The 12313-nt window shown below is 33.3% G+C and overlaps 1 protein-coding gene across 2 annotated transcripts in view; it reads left to right on the forward strand.

Annotated features, from left to right (window-relative positions):
- The window catches only part of LOC146541014 (uncharacterized), an 89309-nt gene that overhangs the window by 9581 nt on the left and 67415 nt on the right, over positions 1–12313 (forward strand). Inside the window, exon 2 of one of the 2 annotated variants that reach the window (XM_085189173.1) lies at positions 2585–2626. The exons of the other annotated variant lie outside the window; for it this stretch is intronic. The gene's annotated coding sequence lies outside the window, so the exon portion shown is untranslated. The remainder of the gene's footprint in view (positions 1–2584; positions 2627–12313) is intronic. 2 annotated transcript variants of the gene reach the window in all.

Genomic DNA, 12313 nt, shown 5'->3' on the forward strand with positions numbered 1-12313 from the left:
GTGTGCTTATTTTGACTCGCTTTACGTAATCATATTTATATAAGAACTAATCTTAAAAATTTCGCGAAGTAGATAAAATGACGTCATAATATGTTTTTTTATATCGCTTAAAACTATTAACTGAACAAGTTTCTTTCATCTTTATAACGAGTTAATTTTTTTAGATAGTTGAATTTTTTACTTTATCACAAAGGTATAAGATAGATATTTGTTAAATTAGATTATTATTTTATATTATGTACGTAGATGTACTAGTGCTTGTATTATGTAATATAAATGTAAATTAAGTAATAATGGCGATTTGTATTCAAAATAATTGATTGTATACTTAGTATGTGTATCGATAATTATTCTTTTGAAACACTGAAATACCTACTAAAGCTATTTTTTTTTAGCTTGACAAGGAAATGTAGTGTTAAGACACTCCGTTCCCCCACTTTCTATCAAATTTTCGAGATATTGCGTGCTGAATGGCGCAATCTAACGCCGCCTTAAAAAATTATTAATTTCTCCGAGTGGAAATCGAATCCACAACCGTCGCGTCAAATACATAGATAAAAAAATGAAAATATATAGATAAATAAACGCAAAATTCCAACAATAACGTGATTATTTTAAACATACAAGTTTAATATTCGTGGTAGTGGATTGCCTAAAAATTTTGAGAGGTATTATATATAATACACGTAATGTAAGTGACATTTATATGGGGAAGTCTCTCAATGTCTCTTAATGATGATGAGTGAATGATATTTTGTTTTATTTTTCGATTTCGATTCCAGTTATTTGCAAAAAAATATATTTATTAGGTACTATATTAAACTATTTTTACAAAAGATTACAAAACATAAACGTGTCTAACACAGCATAACAAGCAGTCGACTTAGAAAATGTAGAAATCACTTTTTTTATAGCAGCTTCACTCTTTTTCTCGCATCTTGTATAGGCATCGGTTTTTAATGTTATCCTAGAGATAACCTAGTGTAAAAACACTCCGTTCCTATTAAGACCGTTCTTCACTTTTCGCCGAATGCTGGAGCCTTTGAGTGCCTCTTTGCCTCCACACGAAAGACATCACTAATATTATTATTTTATTTTATTTACCACTTGCACAATTACATGACTCATCTAAATTACCGGCCAGTTAAATTTTCTCCGCGTTTCGACACCACGTATTATATTTAATCGTCGCTGACATGTCAAAGGTTATATGAGAAATTGGCTTAAGTATTTTTTTTTACGCTTATTCATTTCGTGTTCGTCATTTCTAACATGTATTTAGGTTTTTGGGTCGTAATAACAAAATTTTGACTTAACGTGATGAAAATGACTAAACGTGATTGGTTGTGGGTTCGATCCCAGCTCGAGGAAATTAAATATTTTTCAAATTTATTGTTTCATTTCTTCGTTCTGCAAATGGCAAATGCAGCGTCTGTGATGGATGATGATGATGATGAATCCTTATTTTATTTCTAATAGGATTTAATTATCACTAACTGTTGCATAAGTAGATGTTTACTTTTTGCTTTAAAAAAATTGCTGTATACCATAAATGCTAATTGTAGGTTCGATTCCTAACTCAGGACTCATTATTTTCGTTCTTTTTTCGTTCTGGTAGACATGCGCGGTGTTGAGATCCGCCACTCAACTGGCCATATTTCGAAATTTGATTGAAGCAGAGTAACTTAACGCTTCCCTCCGCCTAGTTGAAGTTGCATTATAAATAACCTACAATGCAAATATTCATAATAACAGAAGGATTGATGCGATAATACCGGAGTCCAATTACAGGTCTTCGCCCTACAAACCGTATCTAGCCGTCTATTAAACATCGATTCTGTGAATCGATTCGTTCTCAAATAGCAGTTTATTTATATAACACCTTCTAGGAACGCTGATGCATACCGAACATCTCTCGATTCGTTTTATTTTTGTTATCTACTAATAATATGCCGTTTTTATGGTGTAATTAGATTTTAGAAATTCTAGTGTACCTTTTTTATTTTACCTAATAGGTTTTATTTATTTCAGAAATAATTTTTATATCCTTTTCGCTCTCAGTCAAAAAGACATTGAGAATTGGTTTGGTTTGCTTTTCCTGATATAGTCTGCAATACATTAGTATTGCAGACTACATCAGGAAAAGGTACACTGTTAATTGAAATATGCATTGAAATAGGTAAGGTTCAATATTAATTTAAATAGGCATAGCACGTAAACTGAAGAATGGAGTGAATATTACGTTTTTTTCTTCTTTACCGTTTCATAAAATGTTATATGTAAAATTTAAATTGAAATATAATTTATTAAGTATTTTTGTCGTCTTATCAACTTTTAACTAATTAAAAAACCAGAAGTTGTATACGAATACGAATAACAACTAGTTATTTCAACTTATTATTTTTTTTTTCTGATATAGGTAAGATATATTTATAACTAGACTATAACTGGCCTGTAGGAAGACTGGAAGTTTATATATATTCCTAATACCTAAGCTTAAGTTCATGAAGCATTTGCTAACTACAATAGAATTTTCAGTAAATAGAACCAGAATCAGTACCTATATCCTTTTGGTTGTTTTCAGCATATAGACGAGAAACTAAGGCAGTCTGCAAACAAAATTAATGTAAGTGACTTTTCTTTCTCCAGTTTCTAAGAGATTTCTTTGTATTTACATTGTAATCTTTCATTCTGTATGTTTGTATATAAGTATCAATATTTTCATAATATATAATTGAATGTATGTTTATAGTCGCTTACAGTGTTTCATTTAGCTATTAACTTTCTCTAACTAAAACCGTTTTTCTCTATGATTCGTGACAATATTCTATGTCATAATTGACGTCGTAATCTTCAAAATTACGTGCTTACGTGGTGTCCCGTTACATGTTTAAAATAATTGTGGGTATGCACTGTCTTCATAATGTCTCGGTTATGTTAGTATATTATATAAGAAAAAGAAAACTATGGGTAGCGTTGATGTCTATCTTAAAAAAACATTTGTTTTTATTTAAGAAAATATTAACTTATTTCGTATTTGAACCTGTATTTTTAATTTTTATGTAAGTACACTCTAGGTTTTTTGCCAGCTTCGCTCGCGATGTCAAACGTGGTGGCTTTCGTCGATTAATAGACATTCCAATACAAAAATATTTAATTTAAATTAGTTGGTAGTTTCTGAGATTAGCGCATTTAAACAAACATTAGTTTAGTTTATTTCAGCTTTATAATTTTATTTTATTTATTTATTATACAGAAAACAACAGCGTATTTATAACTACTTCTAAAAAAAAACTTATACAAAAAAATAAAGCCAATTACAGTTTTCTACTTATAAATATTATCTAAGTACAGTACAGAGCTACACATCATTTAAACATATTATTAGAAAAAAAAAGATACATATTTAAATCTTTAAAAAAAGAAATAACAAAATAAAACAATGCGAAGTAAAAAAGTAAAAGTAATAATGTATACCAAAAAAAAAACAAAATTAAAAATAATAAGATAAAATGCCCCATTTGTGTGTGTGTGTTGTGTGTGTGTGCCTGTATGCGTGTGTGTATGTGTCTTTATAATGTTTGTATATATTTTAGTATCGCGTATGTACATATATACTTTACGCATTTGTCAAAGACGCGACAGCTTATTAGTTTACACAAAAAATTAGGACACAAGGTGAGCAGTAGGTATTTCAAAACATCACAGTGTAGGCAAAGCAAGCTGGCCCACACACGCTTATCATTATCAACATCATCCGATAAGAAATTTGATTTTTATCTTACGCATCTCCCACATCGTAGTTAACCTACAAGGCAGAGAGAGGTTATTGTTTCAATCGTTTGTTCTCCACTTTTCCATTTCAAGAACGTTTTCATAATATATTTATATATCATTATCATTATCAACAGCCATCTTTTGTCCACTGCTGGACATAGACCTTTCCCAATTCTCGTCACCACACTCAAACCTCGTCAACTTCGACCCATCCGCTTCCCGTCAACCTCTTTATATCGTCGGCCCATCTGGCAGGGGGTCGTCCCACCGGTCGTTTTGTACGGGGTCTCCACTCTAAGACGTCTGCCCCAGCGGCCGTGGCTCTACGACAGATATGCCCATAATAATTTTAAAATAATTTTGCTCATCTTTAATTACATAATTTAGATAGAAAGTATATTTTGAAACGTGCCTATACAAATATGAACATATCGAGTAAATAAATAAAAGTATCCTTGTAACGGCATCTTTTATGACGCAGACTGAAGGAATGTAATGATTCATAGTAAGTTTACTTAATCTAATACTCAGCCTTTACCTAGTCGCATTTAAATTTATTCGAAATTATTTTACTAACACTATAATAAACTAGGATGATCAAAATATTAAATACTTGTATTAGGTATATAAACTTTTACGGATTTTGTCACGTATTACTTTGGTAAATGTTCTAAAATTGAATGGAGAGAATAGAACTGATTTCCTTAGTTCGTACTAAATACTGCCTTCTATACTTAGATATTATATGCGGAAGATTCGTAAAGCTGAAAAAAAATTGAAAAACATTTTTGAAATTCACTGTGCAATTTATTATTTTATTTAACTAACTTTATCTCAGAAGTTTATAATCGCTTAGCGAAAAAAACAGACACATCTAAATTAATAAATGACAGGAGCATGCTGTTTAAAAAAATTAAATTAAAACACATACACAAATATTTTATTTATTCTTCTAGTAATATATTCTGGAAAAAGCTACATATTCTATTAACATGCTTATCTAACATCAATTATAAAAGACCATAATCATCAACGTAACATCATAAATGGAAGTAACTTAATAATACTTAAACGTTGAAAGAAAGTCTTTTAACGTTAAATATCAAAGATCAAAACGATCAAAACCTTCGTTGTCGCCATCCTTTCTCTGACCCGCGCTTTATTGTAACGAACGCATATATAATGTTTAAATTGTCCAAATTGCCCATACTGCGATTGTCGATCACTTTCTAATGTACGTAGGTACTGGAGTGTGGTTCCTGGTATGGGAAGTCGCGATTTTTATTTGTTTTTTTTTAACTTCACGCTGTATCCCGCTTTTAACAGAGTAGATAGAGGGAACCTAGTGTTAAGATACTCCGTTTGCCAGTTTCCATCCAAATTTTCGAGACATTACGTGGGAAACTCAACGTCGCGCTCTGTCTTTCTACATTAAACGTAAAGAAATTATTTAATTTACGTATTATAAAAGGAATGGGAAAATTTTGGTAATGGTTGATATTTTCTTCGAGAAATATATTTGGTCACAATTCATGCTTTTATTATTCAGACATTTGTTTAACTTAACACAAGGCAGGCAGCTGAAAATCATTTGTATTTTTTTGTTAATTAATATTAATAAAAAATATGTTAAAACAGAATGCTGCCTACGCATACCACAAAAAGAATTTTCATTGTTTGTATTCGAAATCGAACCTACAACCTCTGTAGTAGGCAGTAAATCAACAGACCTTGAAATTATTGATAATGATGGTGCCAATGGTATTCCTATTCATATTCCCTTATGTCTTTACACCATACAAGTAACTGGATGACTCGGCGATATTTCTCGATTGTCCAAACAGTCATGTTCCTACCTCTACATAATTTTTGATAATATCAGCCTTTAGATTACACGATAATGGTTTCTATGTAAATTTTCAGCATGACTATACCTTTTTTTTGTAATTACTTTATAAAGGTAATTTATATTTTAATAACTTAATTTGGATAATCTAATTAGCCTCATACAATGACTAAATTATTTTTAAATTATGATTGTGGGTTTCGATGTATCATTTAGTTGTCATATTGTGTCTTTTAATTTTTTTTCATTTAGCCAAAAAAAGATGTAATTACATTCTCGAACATGCGATTTCTAGACCAACGCGGTTAGAATGAAGTTGTTTGGGTATGAAAAAAGAAATGACATTTTGTTATTTGTTTGGTTTAATATGATAAATTGTAAAATTCACTTTTTATTTAAATTCAAATTAATTTTTATTTACAGTTCCATTCGTTTTGCTCTAAGTATTTTTCTTTTTTTTTCCTATACTTATATTGAACCCATGCAACCCTCCGTTGTTAAGCCCGAGATAGGATCGATCAGATAAGCATTGCGTCACAAAACTATTACAGTCCACGCATCACGGGAAAACCGCTAAGAGCGTTATGAAACTGCAGCTCTTCAAACACGATTACATGTTAGATTTGTTTATGCAATGATGACGCTTGAAGTGGTCGCTTTGCACTACTTTTGTATTTGTTAGCTTAGATGCATTTTGAGGCCAGTCGTGGCGCGTGTGACTGTAAACAAGATTTGTCGATTTGATCCTCTGGTGGAGTTCGCCACTCAGCACGCTTTTCCCTCCTGGCATTAATCCCGGCTATTGCCAGGATCTGCCTTCTTACTCAACCTACTCCACTTTGCACGGTCTTTTGCGTCCTCGGTGGTTAGACCATTGGCTCTCATGTCCTGCATCACGAAATCCAACCAGCGCTTCGTTGGGCGTCCGGGAGGTCCCACTCCAGGAACTGGTATAGCAAGGCACTCAGCACGCTATGCCTCCATAATTCGATGGAAAGTGGGGAGCGGAGTGTGTTAACACTAGGCAAAGCGACTGAGTACCTACTTTGCTGTATCTATATTAATATAATAAAGCGGAAGAGTTTGTTTGTTTGTTTGTTTGTTTGTTTGTTTGTTTGTTTGTTTGTTTGAACGCTAAGATCTCTGGATCTACTGGTCCGATTATCATTGTTTTTGTTTTGTATGAAAGCTGCATTCTTCAGAAGTGCTATAGGCTATATAACATTACATTACACATATATACTAATATATTTTAAAGTACATTCTAATTTGACATGCAATTTATTATGCCATGTTAATAACAACCGTCGTTGCTACGCGACCGCTACCGCGACGTTTTGATATTCATCCTTATGAAAATAAATATAATAGTCACTTTTAGCATTTTATCTAGATTGAAATTATAGTTTACTGTATAACATACTAATAAATAATTAAGGAAATGTCACTGATTCCAAATGACCTAGCCACCTAGCGGGCGGCACAGTATGACCGACGCGAACGGGCACATGACGTTGACGGTTTTATAAATTTTCATACATTTTCGAACTTTATTTGTTGTTTATAATTAATTTAAAATACACTTTGATTCTCTTCTTATTTTATTTGATATTGCCCGCTAAAATTATCCTACTTAATAGAGAGAAATGTTTAGTTATTTCGTAGAGTCGATATCTATGTACGCACGTACGGAAAACTTTAGGTACTTTTCCTAATATTAAGAATACCTATCCTTTAGTTACTTTTGATCCTTTTGTTAGTTCATTTCAATAACTCAGATAATTTTTTCTAATAATGTGTATCTACTTATTATTCTTTTTGATTATTTGAGCTTATATTTTCTTACTAATTCTATTGAGAATTGAAAATAATTTCATGAATATATTTAATAAATATTCTTATAGTTGAAGCAGGCGTAGCCGCGTCCGGGTCCACTAGTGTGGTATACAGTGTGAAGCAAGACAAAATAAATGAGAATATGTTGAGAATATAATCAACTATTTTTATTATTATATTGTAAGTTGTTAATGTGGTCAACTTTCTCTATTTGTATTTGAGATTTCAAAAATATTTTATTTTAGAAAATTGCTTTCAAAATTTCACTAGTGATTTTGCGGTCAAAAGCAAGAATAGACAAAATATAGATAGTAGGTACAAGTAGTTTTCTTTATCGCATAAAGTAATGTAGAGGAAGAGAAAGGAATCAGTGCCAATTTCATGATTATAGGTAAACGGGAGGCTGATGTATAAAAGTTGACAAACTTAGGTTTGCGGTCGTATGCAATCACTTTGTATCAAATTAATTACGCTTGTAAGTTTGCTTATATGACATACATACAAATTTCAATTTCTCTACTTTTTTCTGTTTGTATTCTAAGTTCTCACACCTTGCCTGTAGACCTGGATCATAATCATAGTAGAGTAGTAATTATGTTTTGTCAATGTAATTATTTAATATGGAATAATAATATGGAATGAATAATATGGAATGCCATAAGAAGGAATTGAACCCACAACACCAACTACCAATTTACGTTACGACCAGACACTGGTCCACTGTGCCACCACAGACTATAATCTATATATACAGGGTGAGTCATATTGAACTTTCCGATTTCAATAAGGTGTGTATTAAAAACAAAGCGACATGCAGTAAAAATTATTTTATTGTTTGAAAGCACATAACATGCAGTTTTAATTTAGTTGGTTTTAAAAATGATATCCTGTAAATGTCTACCTCCATTGACCACACAATGCTGAAGCCTTTCCCGGAAGTTGTCCATTACTCGTCGAGTCATATTCAGCGGAATAGCATTGATTTCTTCCGTGATTGCAGCCTTCAGTTCATCGATGGTTCGGGGACGATGCGTGTACACCTTTTCCTTCAGGTAACCCCAGAGAAAGAAATCGCAGGGGGTTAAATCAGGTGATCTCGGCGGCCACCCAACGTCACCTCGCAAAGAAATGAGATGACCGGGAAACATTTGTCGCAGGATTTCCATTGAACGCCTGGATGTATGGGCTGTAGCACCATCTTGTTGGAACCAGATGTTATCGTTGTCATGATTCTGCGTTAATTCCTCCAATTTCGGTTTCAGAAAAGTTTCAAGCATGTCGCAATACCGAGCAGAGGTAACTGTGACGACTTGACCATCTTCTTCAAAAAAATAGGGACCCCACACACCAAACTCTGCAATAGCGCACCACACTGTCACTCGAGGGCTGTGAAGTGGTCGTTCGTGTAGGTTTCGTGGGTTATTCTCAGCCCAGTATCGAAAATTCTGTTTGTTGACAGTTCCGGCGAGGTGAAAATGTGCCTCATCACTGAAGATCAAAACAGCAGTGCGGGGGATCTGCTGAATGTCGCGGCATAAATTTGTTCGTGTGTCTAAGTCTCTAACTGTTAATTCTTGCACTACCTGAATCTTGTATGGGTGAAATTTAAGGTCTCTATGCAGTATTCTGCGGACACTACTGAAAGATAATCCTAGTGAAGCGGCATGTTTCCGAACAGAACGCCGAGGGGATTGTTGAATTGAAGCCCGCACTCTATCCACGTTTTCCGCTGACGTTGACGTCCTAATTCGGCCTTGTGGTCTTGTTTTTAATGCTGATGATGTTGCTCTAAAATTTGATACCCAATTTCTGATTGTTGGTCCAGTGGGAATGGGATCACGTCGACCAATAGCAAAATGTAAACGGAACGCACGCTGTGTTGTGATCACGGAGCCGCCATTTTTAATAAACTCTTCAACTACGAACGCACGATGTTGTCCCGACCAAGCCATTGCTCACACTAAAACTGCATGTCATGGCGCGTCTAATGACACCATCCCCACCCTTCTACTCCTTCCCTTCTTCGTGCAACGTCCTTCCAAAACCGGAAAGTTCAATATGACTCACCCTGTATAAAAGGACTTGTCCTCACTGACTGAGGTAAGACGCACGCACAGCCGTAACCGCTGTGCGTAGAAACATCAAATTTGGACAGATGTTTACTTTCGTAATCTGGACATCCACTAAGAATGGATTTTGAAAAATTTTAACCCTAAAGGGGAGAAATAATGGTTGAAAGTTTGTATGGAAAAAAATTTAAATCGGCACCGATTTTTATAAAATTTGAAATTAAGATTTTTAAAAGTATTTAATTGAACACGTGTTTTATCGTTTTCTAAAATTATCTCCCTAAGGGTGCAAATAAGGGGTTGAAAGTTTGTATGGAAAAATCGTTAAAATGCCACCGATTATTATAAAATTTGAAATTTAGACTCTTAAAAATATTTAATTGAACATGTGTTTCATAGTTTTCTAGAATTCACCCCCTAAGGGTGTAAATAAGGGGTTGAAAGTTTGTATGGAAAAATTCTTAAATCGCCACCTATTTTTATAAAATTTGAAATTTAGACTCTTAAAAATATTTAATTGAACACATGTTTCGTGATTTATTAGAATTCACCCCTTAATACGCAAGCGAAGCTGCGCGCGTCCGCTAGTATTCGCATATAATAAACACGTTTATATGCTTTTTGTTATGACAACAGGAACAACCAGCTAGATCTAATTAGGCCAGCGTTTATAGCCGCGTCGGTTTCTACGTATTGTGAATCTTAACATTTCAAAGGATTACGGTTACAGAGGGGTATTGGGTTGCTTCCCGTTTGATGACACGAATTCCTCACCTATTTCTAGCATAGAAATGGGTTTTGCTTGAATTGTTTGTTTATTAATTTTATAGCTTGGTTGCTCTATTTGAAATATTATGCAGAAATAAATGGTGTAGGTTATTAATATTATGTGTTTTAATTATTTTTTTGAGAAAGCTGTTAAATGTATTGATTATGTAGAATTAAATATTTTTTTCTTGTCGTTTTCGTTTTATTTAAATATTATTATTCAGCTCTCGGACGAGATTTGTTCAGTAGTAATGATATTAAAACAACAAAATGAACCTTATGGTTACGATGGAAACTGGGTTCCTAGGGAGTTTGTTAACACTAGGTTCCCTCTACCTAAAACATAAAGCTACTTAATGAAACAAGACGAGAAAACAATAGTATAGGCAATATTTACTCGTATGTCGCGCATGTCGTAATAAGGCCCTCGATGTAAGGTCGTACGTCCTACGTCTGTGACGGCGTGGTTAATCGATTTGTTTGTGTGGTTTTAGATTAGCTGTGGTTTGGGTTGGTTAATTATTATTCGAATATTCCTGTTGGTAATGCAGGTGATAGTAGTGCGTTTGATTCTCATTTGAAACATATTTTGTGTATTCTTTTTATTTCCACGATATATCTGTTATAGGTGTGTGGGTACATAAGCTAAGAACCCAGTGTCCAAATATTCCGTTTCTCTTCGCCGCCGTAATCTGTGACATTGTGTGTTAAGTGGTTGATCTCAACACCATCTCGAGTAAAATAAATGAAAATTCACTTAGTCTGCGATAGAATCTGTTAAAATCATTAATTAAATTTCACTCATAAAATATTATTATGATTTATAATAAAACGTAAAGCGCAGGAACTATATTAGACCCGTAAAATCTATAATTATCTTTATAGATTGTAATAAACCGAGACTAATAACTAATTAACGTTAAATGTAATTCAATTATGTCAATCTGTGCCGCGTTGTATTGGAGTACCAGCTCGTCTGGTTCTGGCCAAAACCTAGTGTCAGTACACTCTGTTCTCCGCTTTCCACCCTAAATAGAGCCATTGCTTGTTATGGCGAAGCTAAACGCCGTGTTTGGTCTTCCCGAGAGGGGAAATAGAACAATTTACAAATATTGGCATTCCTTCGAGTAGAAATGGAACCCACAACCATCACGTTTACATGTACAGACGACAACTTTATTAAAAATATTTTCTTGCATTAGTTTTAATGAGAAAAATGTATGGGAGACACTATCTATACCTATATTATAAATTCGAAAGTAACTCTGTTTGTCTGTCTGTCTGTCTGTCTGTCTTTTACGCAATCAGGGCCAAACCGCTAATTTAATTGTGATAAAATACTCATATAGAGATACTTGAGGGTACCGGGATGAACATAGGATACTTTTTTTCTTATATTTGTAATATTGTCGATATATATTAGTATATTAAAATACTTATTAATTTGACATGCAATTTATTGCGCCATGTTTATAACAACCGACGTTGCTAAGCAACGATTTGCAAGTTTGTTGTTAGAAAACGTCACCCAAAATGAGTTTGCTTAACGCGTACATGGCGCGCGCCGACTCAACCTTATGAGACACAAAAACAATATTCTACAAAAATATTGTCCCTTAAATATTGTTTAAAAAAGTCCGCGTTGATATATACTATAGATATATATTTGTATACATTAACAAAAATTAGATGATTTCTATAATTGGATATTCATCCTTATGAAAATAAATATAATGTTTACTATATAACATAGTAATATATAATTAAGGAGATGGCACTGATTCGAAATGACCTAACCTTCGGGCGGCATAGTGTGACCGACGCGAACGAGCAGATGACTTTGATGGTTTAGTAAATTTTTATATATTTTCGAATTACTGTTAATTTTTATTTAATTATTTGCTGCTTATAATTAATTTATCTCAGTTCGGTTATCTATACCGATGTTATACACTTAAAATATCGTAATTTTAATCATTTGGGATTTTATTTAATATTGTTCGCAAAAATTATTAAT

Source organism: Heliconius melpomene, chromosome 1 (assembly GCF_056956725.1).
Source record: "Heliconius melpomene rosina isolate 202511_hmr_F chromosome 1, ASM5695672v1, whole genome shotgun sequence".
Lineage (NCBI taxonomy): Eukaryota > Metazoa > Arthropoda > Insecta > Lepidoptera > Nymphalidae > Heliconius > Heliconius melpomene.